This window comes from Hylobates moloch, unplaced genomic scaffold, assembly GCF_009828535.3.
Source record: "Hylobates moloch isolate HMO894 unplaced genomic scaffold, HMol_V3 SCAFFOLD_6, whole genome shotgun sequence".
Classification (NCBI taxonomy): Eukaryota; Metazoa; Chordata; class Mammalia; order Primates; family Hylobatidae; genus Hylobates; species Hylobates moloch.
This window is the reverse complement of record NW_026652281.1, coordinates 154,307,257-154,318,587: the sequence shown is the minus strand read 5'-3', so window position 1 is coordinate 154,318,587 and position 11,331 is coordinate 154,307,257. Positions and strand designations below refer to the sequence as shown.

Sequence of the window (11,331 nt, the reverse complement as noted above, 5' to 3'; positions counted from 1 at the left end):
GGTGGCAGTCCCTGCAGACCGCGCCTCCCACAAGCTGCACAACCAGGTCGTCTTCTCAGCCCAGGTTTAGCTCCTCTGCGGAGGGCTGATTAGACGGTGGAGCGGCTGCCTCCCGGTCTACTTAGTTTTTAAAGCTGCCGTTTGTTGACAGAACAGCCATCTAAAGGAGAGCTTTAGAGGGAATGAGTGCCCTGGAAGGAGGCTCTGGGGTGGGGAGAAGGTGGTCTCATGGGTCCCCAAGTTCTTTCTTTCTTTTCCTTCCTTCTTTCCTTCCTTCCTTCCTTCCTTCCTTCTTTTTCTCTCCCTTCCTTCCTTCCTCTTCCTTTCTTTCTTCTTTTCCTTTCTTTTCTTTCTTTCTTTCTCTCTTTCCTTTCTTTTTTTGACGGAGTCTTACTTTGTTGCCCAGGCTGGAGTGCAGTGGTGCGATCTCGGTTCACGGAAACCTCCGCCACCTGGATTCAAGCGATTCTCCTGTCTCAGCCTCCCGAGTACCTGGGATTACAGGTACATGGCGCAACGGCCGGCTAATTTTTGGTGTTTTAGTAGAGACGGGATTTCACCATGTTGGCCAGGCTAGTCTTGAACTCCTGACCTCGTGATACGCCCGCCTCGGCCTGCCAAAGTGTTGGGATTACAAGCGTGAGCCACTGCGCCCGGCCCCAAGTTCTCTCTAGGGTGGGAGGCTGTGAGTCTGTGACATCACGGGGATATTCTTGGGCTGGTTCCCTGACTGTAAGAGCAATGAAGGGACTTTGTACCCTGCAAAGTGCAACTTCTGGGGCTGATTGGGAAGTTGAGGGATTGAATGCATTCACACCAGAGAGTCACTCTCAGCCCGGACTCTCCTGGTCACCTCTGAGGCTGTGCACTAGGTGGGCGTCAGAGGTATTGCAGGTAAAGAAATGGTGGCTCAGAGGGAAGGAGAGACTTGCCTAACTCCGGGGCAAGCTAACCCTTGATTTCAACTTGATACATTTCTGAGTCTGCAGTGGGTGCACATAGCAAAGACAGGTAATGAGAAGTTTTCCTTTTCTTTTTTCTTTTTCTTTTTTTTTTTGGGGGGGGGGACAGAGTCTCACTCTGTCACCTAAGCAGGAGTGTAGTGGTGCAATCTTGGCTCACTACAACCTCCCCCCACCCCACCCCCAGGTTCAAGCGATTCTTGTGCCTCAGCCTCCTGAGCAGCTGGCACCATGGGTGCGCGCCACCACGCTGGGCTAATTTTTGTATTTTTAGTAGAGATGGGGTTTCACCATGTTCCATGTTTCACCATGTTGGCCAGGCTGATCTTGGACCCCTGGCCTGAAGTGATCTGCCTGCCTCAGTGTCCCAAAAGTGCTGGGATTACAGGCGTGAGCCACTGCACTCAGCCGAGAAGTTTTTGTGATTAAAAATAATTTTAAGGCACACACTTCAGACAGTGGCTGTGAAGGAACCCTGGTGTGTATCTAAACTGTTGCCTCGTGCACATCACCCCATTACTCACCCTGTGCTAAGTGCTGTCATGCATTACGTCATTACTCCTTAGAACAGGCCTATGAGGTGGAGTCTGCATTAGGCCTATTTTAGACAAGGACACCAATAGCGTGGGAGATAACGTACCTTGCCCAAGCCCCCAGCAGGTAAGTGGTGCCAGGTCACCTGAGTCCATATCCTGGGCTCTTAGTCCCACTCTGCCCGGCTGCCTGCTGCTCCATGAAGCCAACCCTGGACCTAGACCTGGACCTGGACCGTCACAGCCCAGATCCCTGTGTGCTTCCCAGGCTGCCTTGTGGCAGGTGGATGGTGCCCCTTGAGATGGGCAGGGCACCATCTGGCCATATGTGCCTCATCGTGACGGGTCCAAAGGTCTGGGCAGGCCAGGATACACCTCTGGCAGCCAGAGCAGTGACTCAGAGCTGTCGGCCTCAGCAGTTAAGGACAGGGAGGGAGGGCAGGGGCTTGGGTTGGGGTCTACCCTATTTGGGGCACAGCAGAGCGACCAGGCTGACTCCTATGGTCTGAGGCAGAGCGGGGAGCCTGGAGCCTTGGGTGGGGTCACCTGCCTCTCCTCTTACCAGTTAAGCCACCAGCGATGACTAGTGCCTACTTCCTTCAGAGAGGAATCTGACGGCTGTGGCAGGAAAGTCAGGGGCAAGAATTGTTGCACAGACACGCCAACATCTCGGTTCTGCCACCTTCTGTAATCTCGGGTGGTAATCTAACCTGTCCAAGTGTCTATTTTCCCATCTGTAATAGGGGAAAAAAATCATCCCTGGAGTTATTGGCAGGATTAAATGAGGCGATATTAGTAATAGTAATGCAATAGTCACCACCAGGCCACCAGGAAAACTAACATTCATTGAGACCTTATTGTGTTGGGCACTGTGCCCAGAACTTTCAATGCGTGACTTCATTACATCCTCACCATCACCTGCCCAGGTAGGCATCGTATATTACCTGCAACTTACAGATAAGGAAGCAGTCTTAGAGAGGTTATGTAACTTGCCCTGCCAAAATTGAACCCATTTGTGAATATACAGTAGATAAACAAAAATAATAAAAATTAAGTTAAAAATTGTGGCTGGGCACGGCGGCTCACACCTGTAATCCCAGTACTTTGGGAGGCCAACATGGGTGGATCATCTGAGGTCAGGAGTTTGAAACCAGCCTGGCCAACATGGTGCTAAAAAAAAAAAAAAAAAAAAAAAAAAAAAAAAAAATTGAACCCAGCAGTCTGACCCCGGAGGAGCCTGGTCTCTTAACCCCTGCATTGTAATAGTCGCATCAACTGCTACCCAGTGTCTGCAGCATCCTTTCCTCAGAAACACTTCTCAAAAAGAGGAAAAGCCTCTTGGGTATCAAAACTCAGAACTGCGTCATAGCTCCCAGAGCCTGGCTATATGCAAAGTGGTCTTTTTTTTTTTTTTTTTTTTTTGAGATGGAGTCTTGCTCTGTCACCCAGGCTGGAGTGCAGTGGGACAATCTTGGCTCACTGCAACCTCTGCCTCCCGGGTTCAAGTGAATCTCCTGCCTCAGCCTCCTGAGTGGCTGAGATTATAGGCACCTGCCATCGTGCACAGCTAATTTTTGTATTTTTAGTAGAGACAGGGTTTCACCATTTTGGCCAGGCTGGTCTCGAACTCCAGACCTCGTGATCCACCCGCCTCAGCCTCCCAAAGTGCTGGGATTACAGGTGCGAACCACGGTGCCCGGCCTATGCAAATGTTTTAAAATGGATGTATGCTGGACTTAATGGATCTCAATTCCCTTTTTGCTTTGCCTGCTGGGAAGCTTAGAACCTAATTCATGACCCACCTCTACAATTACTCAGAACTTGAAGGCAAATATATATATAATTTGTTTATTTTTTGAGAGACAAGCTCTCGTTATGTTGTCTAGGCTGGAGTGCAATAGCTATTCAGAGGCACAATCTCACTACTGATCAGCACCTGAATTTTGACCTGCTCTGTTTCTGACCTGGGCTGGTTCACCCCTTCTGAGGCAACCTAGTGGTCCTCTGCTCCTTGCGGTTCACCATATTAGTGCTGAATTTAGTGTGGACACCCCGTCAGCATAGTGCACTACAGCACAGAAATCCTGGTCTCAAGCTATCCTCCTGCTGCAGCCTCCCAAGTAGCTGGGACTACAGGTGCACACCAGTGCCCCCAGCTCAAGACAAGTATTTTATGGCCTCAATTCAGGTGTAGATTACCCTTGTTTTTCTCATTTGACTTCCCTTCATCTGGGTTTCTTCTCCTTTTTATGCTCGTGGCATACATATTTTGTTAATATGTTTTACATTTGGAGAGTTGGGAAACAAACCATTAAAATGCCTGACTATAGCAACTGCCTGATACACAGTCACACATCCCTTAACAACGGGGACACCTTCTGGGAAATGTGTTATCAGGCAATTTCGTCGTTGTGTGAACATCATACAGTGACTTACACAAACCTAGGTGGTACCACCTACTACGCACCTAGGCTCTATGCCACCGCCTGTGCTCCCGGGCTGCTAACCTGCGCAGCCTGGGACTGTACCGAACACTGCAGGCAACTGTAACACAGTGGTAAGTATTTGTGCATCTAAACAAAGAAAGGGTCCAGTGAAATATGATATTATACTCTTATGGGACCGCTATTGTATGTGTGGTTCGAAACTGACCAAAACACGGATATATAGTGCATGACTATGTATCTATTGTGAATTAGACATGTCCTCTGCCCACAAGAAGAGGGCCACCCAATGGTGACGACTCACTGGTGTGCCTTAAGAAAGTTGTGCCCAGGGTCCCCTTTCTGTGTCAACTGTGATGGCTGGGCCAAAGGGAGGATAAGGAGGATTTGCGGCTGAGCCCCTTCGGGAGGCCACCACATCAGGCAGCACTTAAAGCCAGCCTGGGGGCTGGGCTCCGCGGCTCATCCCTGTAATCCCAGCACTTTGGGAGGCCGAGGCAGGCGGATCGCCTGAGGTTAGGAGTTCGAGACCAGCCTGGCCAACATGGTGAAACCCTGTTTCTACTAAAAATACAAAAAAAATTAGCCGGGTGTGGAGGCCCACGCCTGTAATCCTAGTTACTCAAGAGGCTGAGATAGGAGAATTGCTTGAACCTGGGAGGCAGAGGTTGCAGTGAGCCGAGATTGTGCCACTGCACTCCGGCCTAGGTGACAGAGCAAGACTGACTCAAACATAAATAAATAAATAAATTTTTAAAAAAGGCAACCTGGGGGTGGATGAAGCCCCTGGGGACGGGCAGATGCCTTTTGGGGATCTCAATGCGGGGTCAGATCAGTGTCAATAGGCTCGAAAGTGGGTTGTCCAGGCTCAGGTAGCCCCCAGTCCTTCACGAGAACCTCACGGGGCTGGTCTGGCCACGCAGTGTTTGATTGTTACACTGTTTTACCACTTCCCTCTGCTGACTTAATCCCCCACTTGTCCACAGATTCCCTGTCACTGAAGACTCGTAGCAGGGAGGGGACGGGGGCTCTGGCATCACCTTCTGACTGTCACCGTCCCCGCCTCCAGCCTGCCCCAGGGCTGGGCCTTGTTCCCAGGTCCTCTGAGCTCAGAGCCGGTCAGGCCCCGTCTCCTGTGGTGTGGGCCTCCAGCCCCAGGAGCACCAGGAGCTCTGGCGCCTTGGTTCCTTCCTCTTGTCCGGGGCCCCCAGCTGTACTCTGCCTCGATAGGAGTCGGCCCCCTCCTGGGAGGTGTGGTCTCTGGCAGGGTTAATGATTGCTCAGTGGAGGTGGAGATGGTGCCAAAGTCTGCTGGCCACATAGCTGCAGGCCGCAGAGGGTGCCCACCCGTGCGCCGGCACCTGTCGGGCGCCTGCCTGCCGCCTCCGTGGCGAAGGGGACACAGGTAGGGACTATCCAGCCCATCGGGGGTCTCTGGGCCAGAGATATGTGGGGGTTCGGGGGATCCCTAGAGCCAAGGCAGGCTCGGGGGTCTCCCCTGAAGCTGGGCAGGGGAAGTCGCACGCTAGATGGGGCAGACCCGGGTCAGGTCCCAGCCTGCTGTGAGGCCTGTTTCTTCGGTAAACGTGGGATAATAATACCTCCATCCCTGGGGGCTGATGGCCCCCTTCCCATCCAAGTCCTCACAGGATGATTCTTCACAGGATGCAAGGGAGGCAGGCACCCCCGGGAAACGAGGTAACTGGCCTAGCCCCTTCACAGGATGCTCAGGGGTTGAGGACGGGGAAGCTGACCTGGGCTCTTACCCCAGCTGCTGGGTTCACATCCCAGCTCCACCCTGACCTTGGTGGGCTACTTAACTCTTCTGGGCCTCCATTTCCTCATTTATCAAATGGGGATGAGAAGAGTTCCAGAAAGGGCCTGAAAAGCCCTGAGGCAAAGGTGGGCATGTGGCCTGTGACTGAGCCCAGTGCCACCTCAGCCAGTGCTAGGAAGTATCGGGCAGGGACTGACCCAGGCTGGCCCCAGCTCTGCCCAGTCCGGGCCCTGCACATCTCTCTGCCCTGGTAGAGGAGGTGGGGACCCAGCTGAGAGTCAGGGCCATGCTGCATCACTCAGGCAGGCCTGTGCTGGGTTGAGCACCAGGCACAAGGCAGGGTCCCAGTGAGCACCGAGGTCCCGCTGCTGGAAACAGGTCATGGCCCGTATGTAGACTCCGTGATTTTCATCCTCACTCTGCTTCTCAGCAGGGGAAACTGAGGCCTGGAGAGGGGAGAGGGCTTGCCTGGGGTTGCACAACAAATATGTGAAATGCTGCCATCTGAACCCAGGGCCATTTGAGTCTGTGTGTGTCTGCTGGGCCAGGTGGCCTGGGCCATAGGCACTGGGGGGGCGCGTGGTGGGAAGCTGGGTGCTCAGGTCCCACGTCCTTGCTCCGGGCACCCAGGCTTGGCTGGAGTCTGCTCTGTGGGTGCAGGCATGGCCTCCTGGATCAACGGAGCCCAGACCAAGGCTTGCCCAGGGACCCCTGGATTTGGAGGACCCCTGAGTCTAACCTACTGCCCCTGGCTCACCCGTCTCTGGGCATCTATGAGCCTCGGTTTCCTTGGAATAATAGGGTAGGATGATTCCTGCTTGGGAACAGCTGTGAGAAGTAAATGAAAAAGCAGAAGTGAAAGTGCATGGCGAGCTGGCCGTGTAGCGGTGGCGGTGCTGGGGGAGCTCTGTGGCATCGTGGCCGAGTGCACCCCGGGGACTCCCCGCACTGAAGGAGGACCCACCTCCCCACCCTGACCCTCCTGGAGGCCCTGGGCAGTCCGGGTATCCTCACTCCCAGGGGTTCCAAATTCTAGAAAATCTTGGCGCCATGGACTGCTCTGAGATGCGGCTGAAGCCCCCTTCCAGCGGAGGCTGAAGAGCTAGCACCTCCTGCGCCAGGTGGGACCAGTGAGGATTCCTGGAGACTACACATCTCATGGCGTGGGGGCCAGAGCCTCCCTGATTCTCCTCTGTGTCCTTTTTGGTCCTTCCCTAAGCACTTTTTTTTTGAGATGGATTCTCACTCTGTTGCCCAGGCTGGAGTGCAATGGCGCTATCTCGGCTTACTGCAACCTGTGCCTCCCTGGTTCAAGCAATTCTCCTGCCTCAGCCTCCTGAGTAGCTAGGATTACAGGTGCATGCCACCACGCCCAGCTAATTTTTTTGTGTGTGTGAGACGGAGTCTTGCTTGTCACCCAGGCTCAAGTGCAGTGGTGCGATCTCAGTTCACCACAACCTCCGCCTCCTTGGTTCAAGTGATTCTCCTGCCTCAGCCTCCCGAATAGCTGGGATTACAGGTGTGCGCCACCATGCCTGGCTAATTTTTGTGTTTTTAGTAGAGACAGGGTTTCACCATGTTGGTCAGGCTGGTCCAGGCATTTTTTGAGAGCAGGGAAAGAACAGGAGTGGCTGGAGGGCTTGAGAACAAGGAAGCAGTACTTTCTGGAATATAGATAGTCCCCATTTTTAATTATTTTATTTTATTTTTATTTTTTGAGACAAAGTCTTGTTCTGTAGCCCAGGCTGGAGTGCAGTGGCGCGATCTTGGCTCACTGCAGCCTCAACCTTCTGGGCTCAAGTGATCCTCCCACTCCAGCCTCCCAAAGTGCTGGGCTGTGTTTGCTCCTTTAAAAAATGAGAACTATTGGTATTGGCCTGGATTGCCACCACAGCTAGCCAATAGTTCTCTCTCTCTTTTTTTTTTTTTTTGAGACAGAGTCTCGCTCTGTCGCCCAAGCTGGAGTGCAGTGGCGGGATCTCGGCTCACTGCAAGCTCCGCCTCCCAGGTTCACACCATTCTCCTGCCTCAGCCTTTGAGTAGCTGGGACTACAGGTGCCCACTACCACGCCTGGCTAATTATTATTATTATTTTTGGAACTTTTAGTAGAGACGGGGTTTCACCATGTTAGCCAGGATGATCTCGATCTCCTGACCTCGTGATCTGCCTGCCTCGGCGCCCAAAAGTGCTGGGATTACAGGCGTGAGCCACGGCGCCCGGCCAGTAGTTCCCATTTTTTAAAGGAGCAAACAGAGAAAAGAGCCCCGGGGTATGGTTGTGCAGTGACTGGGGACTTGTTGCACATCCATGCGTTGGCCTGAGGCTGCCCCAGCAGGGAGAAACCGGTGCCTGTCCGCAAGTCCCAGCCCAGGGGCAACTCCATTCACTCGTTTTCCATTTGCGCCTTGCTCCTGCCCCTTGCTGGGGTACCAGAAATCAGGAGCCCAGAGTGGGGGCCACCAACTGCCTGAACACAGCTTCACAGCTGACCTGGGCCTTACAGAATGGAGAGAATTTGCACGTAGGCAGAAGGCAAAGAAAGGCATTCTGCGCAGAGGGAACAGTTTAGGGAAATGAAGGAGGAAGGAAAACACAGGGTGTGGACTGAGAACAGGAGCGTTCATCACCACTGGACCTCAGGAGTGGGAGAGCAGCTTGTGTGGAAAAAGCAAGACCCAGGACCTCCAAGGACCTCGCCTGTCAGGCTGAGGGGCAGGCAGTGTGTCCTGCAGCCAGTGGGAGCCATGGAGGAGATTTGAGCTTGGGAGTGACGGTGCCCATGATGGGGAAGGCTTAGCATTGGGGCAGGCTGTCATTGTGCCTTCCCCAGCCCACACAGACACTGTGCTTTTTCCCCAAGTGACCGAATCCAGAGGCAGATGCTCTGGACTGTAGAACGCCAGCCTCATCATGATCATGGGGAGGCAGGACTGCGAGAAACCCCAGCAGAGCAGGAGGCAGGCGAGGCAGGGATGAGGCGGGAAGAGCACTGGCCTGGGAGGCAGACAGGGTGGCACCCCCGCTCTGCCTCTGACAGCCTTGGAGCTGCTGGGCAGGAACCCTGGCCTCCTGCGCTCATGTCTGTGTGCCGAAAGGGGATTGATGAATCCAGCTCTTCCTTCCAGGGGGATGGCTGGGCCCAGATGCAGGGGAGAGACTGTGTGTGCGTCACACAGATGCAAAGGGGCGTCGCTGTTGCTCTGAGTGAGGGTCCACAGGCTTCTTGAGGCCCTGCGTCCTGTGAGATGGGGAGGGGGGAGTTGGGAGACACTTCCATGAGGGAGAAGCGTGGCGAGTATGGGGAAGGGGCTGTAGGGGGAGGCCCCTCGGGGACTGGGTGAAGGTCCTGGTTCGGGCTGTTCTCTCTCAACGTCACACGTCTGTGGGCTCAGCATGACCTGTGGGAAAGTCGGGCAGCTCAAGAAGGAAAACCCAGGAACCTAGAAAAGAGAGAAGGCACAGGCCTGGCTAGGGTTCTGGTCCCATTACTGGCTGGGCCGTGCCCTTTCCCCTCTTGGACCTCAGTTTGCTGAGGACTAAGTGGTAATGGGGGCAAAGTGCTAGCCTCGGCACACGGCCCTTTCTTGCCAGTTGCCATTTTCCTCTGGGACTGGGAGGAGGGACCCTGAGGGCAGGAATCTCCTGTCCTGCAGGCTGGACCCAGGGGGACTTTGTAATGATGATGAATCCATCTCGATACCTGCTGGCTGCACACCTAGTGACTAATTGTCCTGTGGCAGTTGACTCATTTCTGAAGGAAAGAGCATGAGAGAAAACAGTGATGAGGGAGGTAGGTCCCAGATGACAGCTTCAGAGGGATGCCAGGGCTGGACGCATCCAGCCCCTGGCTGTTCCTCACACAATAGACGCCTGCAGTCTAGCAGTTCCACTAATGCCCAGCTCACCTGCATCTCCACTGCCAGCCCCACCACCACCACCATCTCCCTCCCACAACTGTCACCTCCACCAGCTCCACCTGCGTCTCCACCTTCATCAGCACACACATCATCAGCACGTCCATCCCTACTTACCACCACCAGTGCCGCCCCTACCCCCGAGGGGTCCCTGTCCTGATATTGGACCCTGCCTCCATGACCACCTCACTCACTGCCCTTGTCTCCAGCGCTACCATGTCGCCCTCCAGGGTGTAGCTGTACCCACATCGCTGTCCCTGTCTCACTGAGGACTGTGGCTCAGCACTGCTGGGGATTCTGAGGACTGAGAACTTACTAATTCCCCTGAGCAGCGGGGCACATCTGTATTTGTCAGTCTGGCTGAGTGCAGCCCTGCCGTTCAGCATGTGGGCTGTCCCCAGCTGTCATCTCCGGGGTTCTTGGCAAGCCAGCATTTTCCACAGCAACTTCCCAAGGTTCCCCTGGCTAGAGTCACGTGGAAGGTAGCATCAGAAACAGCCCCAGGGCTCCTCCACACACAGCCGTGGCCCTGCCCGTTTAGCTCTGACCTCTGCAAGCAGTCTCAGACCCTGGGGAACGTGGATGGTCACCAGGGAGGGAGGAAGCGGTTTCCATGGTGATTGCAGTGGGAGGAGCAGGCATAAGGTGAGGACAACCCCACGGAAGGAAGAAGGTTTGCACTCGCTGAGCGCCTATTGTGTGCCAGGCGCTGAGGTGGCACATTCTTGTTCCCACTCATCCCCTGCTGCCCACCCTCATCACTTAGCGGGGTTATTATTCTCACAGGGGAGGGAATGCTTAGAGAAGGGCAGTGAACTGCCCAGCGAAGCTCTGCTGCTTCTTGACTCTGTAAACTCAAGCCAGCCTCTTCACCTCTCTGAGCTTTGTTTTCCCCATCTGTAAAGTGGGTAGAATGGTACCAATCTAGAAGGGTTTTTTGTTTTTGTTTTTGTTTTGGAGACGGTGTCTCGCTCTGTCTCCCAGGCTGGAGTGCAGTGGCACGATCTCGGCTCACTGCAACCTCTACCTCCCGGGTTCACGCCATTCTCCCGCCTCAGCCTCCTGAGGATTACAGGCACATGCCACCACACCCCGCTAATTATTGCATTTTTAGTAGAGATGGGGTTTCACCATGTTGGCCAAGCTTGTCTTGAACTCCTGATCTCAAGTGATCTGCCCGCCTTGGCCTCCCAAAGTGCTGGGATTACAGGCGTGAGCCACCACACCTGGCCTCGAAGGGATTTTGTGAGCATTACAGAGTGCCTGGCTCCAGTTGTGAGAGGCAGGAGGTGCTTCCTCTCCGCGTCTGTTGCTATTCATTGCCGTAATGTTTAACAGTTGCCGAACATCCCACCCGGGGCTTGTCCACATCTTTCTTTATCATTGCCTGTGTTTCATGTTACGGTCACTTCCAGCTTCCCATGATTATAAATAATCACTCATGGTGAACAACTTTCTGCAAAAAGAGCTTATTCTATGTTAGTTGGATGAGTAGGTCAACAGGGCAAACATGTTGAAGCTTTGGGGTCCACATCTGAACTGGGGTTTTCTCCTCTTGCTCGGGCCCTGGGGCCACAGGAGGGCTGCCTCCTTCTCCCTGCCTCAGGGAGAGGCGAGGGCCTTGGGCTTGGAGGGTGGCTGTGAATCCCACTCACTTTCAGCCGTGAGGGCCTCAGCAGAACACTCCCAGCAAGATCCCA

The 11,331-nt window shown here is 54.1% G+C and overlaps 1 protein-coding gene across 1 annotated transcript in view; it reads left to right on the top strand.

Annotated features, from left to right (window-relative positions):
- Positions 1–11,331, top strand: part of CDHR2 (cadherin related family member 2) — a 54,648-nt gene that overhangs the window by 1,373 nt on the left and 41,944 nt on the right. The window lies entirely within an intron of this gene.